Source organism: Geospiza fortis, unplaced genomic scaffold (genome assembly GCF_000277835.1).
Source record: "Geospiza fortis unplaced genomic scaffold, GeoFor_1.0 scaffold194, whole genome shotgun sequence".
Classification (NCBI taxonomy): Eukaryota; Metazoa; Chordata; class Aves; order Passeriformes; family Thraupidae; genus Geospiza; species Geospiza fortis.
The window spans coordinates 5,627,021-5,633,819 of NW_005054322.1; positions in this window are offsets into that span (position 1 = coordinate 5,627,021).

Genomic DNA, 6,799 nt, shown 5'->3' on the forward strand with positions numbered 1-6,799 from the left:
CCCAGGCCTTGATCCTCTTATTGCCCACAGGCAAATGATTGTTGATGCCCAGGTCACAGTAGGTATTAAGCAATACTTCTGTCCAAAACAAGATCAAATGTCATCATGAATACTTTGCTCAAAGGGTGGGGTTTTTTTCCCAAACACTACAGATGAGGGTGCACCAGGGTTAACACTGCACAGCTTGGCTTGGCCCTCGTGGTCCTGTGTTCTGGTGCATGCATTTACCAGTGTACAAATAGCCCCCAAGCCTGTTATGCAAGCCCTCCATGACTGCAGGTAATCCTCCAAGCACATAAAAATTCTGGAGCGTTGTGGCTGTGAGCCTCCAGTCATTAGGATTTTTCATGGAGTAATGAGTTGAGAATCTCAATTTTCTTAAAACACAAGAGCTGGTGAAAAATACCTCTCTGGCACTCAGCTGGGCTAACATGAAAAACATACCTTAGACTTGATTTGTCTTTGTACCTGTCAAATAGCAAGAAGTTTTAAGCAAAGTTTTAATTACTTCTAGCACAAAGGAAAGTTGAAAATGCTGATTGCTGTTAAGGGCTGTGCATTTCAGCGTGTTTCATATTTTCTTCCCAGGGGACAGAGCTAAAAGTGAGTGCTCAAGAGCTGAAAAGCAATTATATATTATACAAGATGTTTAAAACAGCTTCAAGGCCATTTTGCCAATCTCTTTTATTATACTTTTTCTCCTTTTCTTTTTTTTTTTTTTGTGAGAGGCTAAAAACTTGGTCTTAAGGACAGCTGGCTCCTTTGCTTGCTTCCTTCCAGGGACCTGGCAGGCTGCTGGGCATTCCCTCCTTTCCTTGCAGTTACTAATTTTCTAATTAAGTCTCTATGCCTGCCCCTATTAAATCAATCAGAACTGATGCAGTTGCCACTGACTGCAGTGGGAACAGGCACAGGCTTTAAGGGCCAGGAAAGCTTTGCATCTCTAATTGGAGCCAGGTTTCCAAAGGAAATGGCAGTTGTGTGCAAGCTACTGTGGTGGGAGATGCTCCTAACCCTGTTTTTACCACACTGGGCTCAGCTCTGGATGTAGAACACTTGAAGACTTTGCTATAGAAACTTGGCACAGCCCCAGTCAGTGTAACAGCAATCAAGACCTGTCAGCAGCCTGGGGAGAGGCAGTTGACACTTGTTCTCTTGTCTGGATGAAGCAGAGGGTTTGGTGAGTGGTTGAAGAAGAACATTAAGTCCCTGAGATCTCAGGGACATGTCTGAAGTGCTTGTGGTAGTAGCAGGGTGAGAGAAGCAAAAGCTGCTCATCCTGAGTGCAGAGAAGGATTGAAGTTCTGGCCTGTGTTGTGTTTTTGTGAACAGTAGGGTGTTTTCTTTGTTGTGTACCCAAGTCATCACCAAGTTTACCAGCTGCTGTCATCATCAGTGTTGTTTCCAGCGAAGAGTCAGGCTTTCCCCAGACCAAATAGTCTTTTGTTGCTGAGGAACAAGTGTGGCAGGATGTCATCATATCTATTACTCATTGCTCAGGGGCCAGTAAACGGAATTTCATGCTGTGCCTTATCAGAAGCATAGGTTTGCTTTATTAACTCCTGAGGGCCCTGGTCTCTGGGAACCTGCAGGGCTTCCCAGGGTCAGGCATGTCCTGGTGAAGAGAGGGGCTGCTTAGTGTCTGTCGTAGACATCCTTTTCACTAAAATCCTTTCTTCAGGATTTTTTCCTTCTGGGAAGCTGAGGCCCCAGAAACAAGATGTAAACAATAGGTTATCTGCTTCTGTGGAATGCAACAGGTCAGTTCTGGATTGGCCCAGATTGAGTGTTTGGAAATAATAGCCAATCGAGAACTGAGCTCTCTCGGACACAGTCCGAGAGAGCAAGGTTTGTTGATTCATTCTTTACTTTCTATTCTTAGGTAGCTAGCAGCTTCTGGAAACTCTCCTTTTCTTTTCTTTTTAGTATAGTATAATAGATGTATATATCATAACATAATAAATCAAGCCTTCTGATCATGGAGCCCATCTCGTCTCTTCCTTCACCCCGAAAATCTTGTGACCAACCGTCGACACTGCCGAGTTTTGGGGCTCCAATGAAAAAATTATTCCAATGACAAAGTGAGTTCAGCAGAGGGTCCCCAGGACAGCCAGAGCTGGACCTCTTGCCCTGTGGGGTGTAGAGGTTGAAGGAAGAGGCTGCTCCATCCTGCAGCAGGGATGGCTTTGGGAGCATCTAACTGCAGTCCCCCCAGTGCCAGCAGGGAGATTATTGAGGAGACAGAGCCAGGCTCTTCCCAGCTGTGCCTGGAGGGAGGAAGATGAATAATGGGCATAAACTGAGACAAGAGATGTTCAGGCTGCATATGGAAACGATGTTCCCACAATGAAGACAGTCCAGCAGTGGGACAGGCAGCCCAGTGAGGCTCTGCAATCTCCATCCCTGGAGAGTCAACTGGACATTACCCTGTGCAACCACATTTGCTCAGACCTTGGACCTCAGAGGTGGCTCTGCTGTGAGCAGGAGCTGGACAAGAAAACTCTTCATAAGAAATAACTTCTAAGCTTAAGAAAGGGATGTTAACAGACCTGCAAGGATATTTGGACCTTTGTGGGTTTGGACAAACCCTTATGGTATTAGGCCATTCAGAGTATTTAAGATGAAACACATTTCCATGACATCAGCATATATTGCACAAAACCAGCAATAGGACAAGGAGATGCAAGAGACTGGAGAATAGGACCTAAGGTTAAAATGTACTAAGAGGCAGAAAAAAAGGAAAAAAAAAAAGAAAAAAACCTATTTAATGAAAGAATAGCAAATCTTAAATCACAAGATTACAAGAGAAACATAATAAGGGAGAAGAGAAATCCCAAGATCAGAGAAGTGAAAGAATGGATCATAAAAGAGTAAAATCAATTCAGAAAGAGAACAGAAGCGTTTTCCCCATCTCTGCATGTGGGTTTACACTTGGAAAAGGAGTTGTTATGGTAACAACACTTTTCAGGACTATTGCCAAAGAGCGGCATATCAACCTCCATATTGAGCCTCTAGGGCAGGTCTCCAGCTGCTCTTTCAGAGGAGTAAGTGTTTAAGAAACTTCTACCAAGTAAATGTTCATTCCTCTAAGTACTAAAAGGAAACCACGTCTATAACAACAGTAAGAATCTTGTCTGTTAACTGAAAAAGTACATCATAAAAATAAAAAAAAGACAAAGCGCAAAACCGGACAGAATTAATGAATATATTTAAAATAAATCAGGCTAAGTATAAGGCAGTAATGTCAGGGCAAAAAAGAAAACTTTGATAGGAAGAAATATGTGTAGATCTGATAGTAGAAGGATAATGAATAATTCCTTCTTATCCTCCAGATAAAATTGAGATTTAAAAAATATATGTTTGAATTTTTCAGCATTTTTGGAAAACCTAGATGACATTATGTAAATTTAGACTGAATAGAAAATAAAATAATGATTTTAATTTCTCAAAATTTAAATAAATGGAAGAGAAATAAAAATTATTACTATTTACAACTGTAGTGGGTTGACTGCTGGCCAAACTTCAGCGCACTCACAAAAATCATCTACTCATCTTCCTCTGCTATAACTGGAGCAGAGGAGGGGAAAAATCCAGTTAAAATAAAGCTCATGGGGTTGAGATTAGGATTATGAGAAGGGGAAAGTAGGCTCAAAATTTTAAAGGGTATAAAGAAAACTTCTCTCCATTCTTTAAGTCTTAATTATTTCTAAGTATTAGACCATCTGACTTTCATATGGGCTACAGCCTGGGTACCCAGTTTCATGTGTGCTTTAACTAATCACTTACCACATAAGCAGTTACAAACTCTTAATTTTGTCTCAATGAACTCTAAAAAAATTAAGGATGCAAAACAATCTTCCTTGACTAGCTTTTGTTATGCTACTTTAAATGCTGAACTGGTTGACAGCGTTGGTAAATCAAACCTACCAGGGCAGAGGAAGTGTATTAAAGTCATATCAGCTGCCTTTTCTAGGCAAAGATGTAGGGATTTTTCCAAGCCAAGTTACTTTCTCTCAAGTCGTGCTGCTGTAATGTTGTCAGGATTGAGCTGCTGCCTAACCCATAAAATCAACCAGCCCGCTGGGATTATTCTAGTTCTGGCTGGTAGCCTGGTGTTTGAAAGTGATAGTTGAAATCTGATCAGTTCATGTGCACATGGACCTATTCCCTTAACAAACATTTTAATTAGGATTTTAAAATACATACTGAAAAACATGCATTCACACTTCATGGGGTAATTGTACAGACAGCCATTGGCAGAACAAAAATCCCAGTTCTCCTCAATCCCATTTCCTTGCTATCCCAAAGATCCTTTGAAATATGTTTTCCAATCAAACCTTTCATTTTGAAGAGCAATCTGAATACCAGGCTACTGTGCATGAATTAAAATAAAAGGGGAAAAATACAGCCTTCTGTAAAAGTGAGCATTAACAAAATTTTAACTAATGCCTTAATACTAAAACAACACAAATTTTCTAATTTGGAACCCAGGTGCACACTTGAAAAATAACATCATGCTAGAGAGAGATGGCAGAGGGGGAAGATGATTCACAACTGAAATAAAATAGGTTTCACAATTATCCTTTCAAATTTCAGCTGCAATTAAAAAAAATGCTTTCAGTATCAAACTTCCTGCCAGAGTTAGCAGGCGTGCAAACCATATTTATGCAATATTTCACTATGAACACTAGATCATTAGATGAGTGCTAATATTCTTGTAGGGTCAATAATATACACTGGACACTTAGAAATCGTTTCCAGTCTTCAAAGTTTCCAATTTTAACATTCCCAAAGTACATGCAAGGTTTGTTGATCATTCTTTACTTTCTATTCTTAGGTAGCTAGCAGCTTCTGGAAACTCTCCCTTTCTTTTTCTTTTTAGTATAGTTATAATAGATGTATATATCATAACTTAATAAATCAAGCCTTCTGATCATGGAGCCCATCTCGTCTCTTCCTTCACCCCGAAAACCTTGTGGCCAACCGACGACAAGTGTCCTCCCAAAGTGGAAAGAATTGGCTGGGAGAAGCCAGCTAAACCTGCTGCTAACCTAGTTAATCTCCTATACATCAAATAATTTATGCAAGCTGAAGTGTGTATAATTATTTAAAAAATAATAGGATGGCTTAGGATATTTTCAAAGTAATAAAACTGAAACATTATAGTTGGTATGCATCCTAGAGAATAATTTTTTAAGTCAATAAAAGATAATTTTGTGATTTCCATGACTGAAAAATTCTTTATGTTCTTACAGTAAACAATATACTTGAATGCATACATGTTTGTTGCTAGGCTGTGGCAGTAATGCAGTTATCTATACTAACATTTTCTTCAGCTACCTGTTTTTCTTCTTACTGCTCTTCTACTGGACCTTACTGTTCTTACTGCCAGCTGTTGGACAGGAATGCTTACAGGCTTATTGACTCAGGTGAGTCCTGCTATGCTTTTTTTATTCTTCTGCAAATCTTACTGCTTATTATCATTTTATTCCAGCCCAGTTATTACCAAATTGCAGATGTTATCTGGTAGAATGTGTCTTCCAAGAGGTATCTACAAGCAGAGGAACACACACACCTGCTTACATGGTTGCTGTTTTGTTCAAATGCCAAAGGAATAGTCTGAAGTTTTGTGTCTTCAAGCAGTCCCTGTGCTGTTGTAACAAAACTTGCAGAGATATATGAAATTTATCCATGCAAAGCTGTGGAGCCAAACCTTCCCATGCAAATAAGCACCAGACCTGTTTACTTGAAGTCTTATTTCATCTGGACAAGTTGGACAAGTTTTTAAAAAAAACAGGTTCACAAAAAATACTGAAGCAACTCTTTGTTTCTGATACCTTTTGAAAATAAATAGTATTTGTTATGAACTACTGTTGTGAAATCCATGCAGAAGTAGAATAGCAATACAAAAGTAAACAGTGATAATAAAAAGCTGCTGTCTATAGCAGCTTGTGAATAAGACTGAATAGTGGATTTTTTTCTCCACTGTTTGCATCCTGTGTACTCATTTCATATTACACTGAAAGGCTAAATTTTTTTCAAAAAGACTGGCAATCAAACCCATAAGATATCATTGAAAGGGAATTAAAGGTTATGTAGTTCAAACCCCCCTGGTGTGGGCAGGGATACATTTCACTTGACCAGGTAATTCAGTACTCCATGCAACTTGTCTTTAAACACTTCCAGGGATGGGGCACCCACAACTTCTCTGGGTAACCTCTTCCAGTGCCTCACTACTCTTAGAGTGAGGAATTTTTCCCTATTATCTAACCTAAACCTACTCTTTTTCAGCTTGAAGCCATTTCTCATTAACCTGTCACTACGTGCTCTTGTAAAAAGTCCCTCTCCATCTTTTTTGTAGGCTCCCTTCCACATGCAGGTACCCAACTCATCTGGGCATCAGGAGGACCTTGTAGAAAGAAAGCTTTCTGGTATGGTGATTTGCAGGCCCACAGTTTTCATCTCTCACATTTGAGCTGCTGTACTGCAGCATGGGGAAGGGAATAATGGATTCTTCCTTTGCTGGAGTATTACTAATCATACAGAAGAGTCAGTATGGCTGAGATTCAAATCTGTGGGCGAAATCAGTCTCTGGATATAACTATTCATCTCAGCAAAATTGCAGCAGGCTTGATTAAAATTATCATGACTGGTAAATGTAAAGTACCTTAATTTTTGGACTGCAGTCACATAGGCTTATGCACTTACACTCATTTTTATTCAAATGAGACATTTGGTAGAAATTCATTGTTACAAACACATATACACGATTTCTCAGAATTCCATACAATTTGTTCAG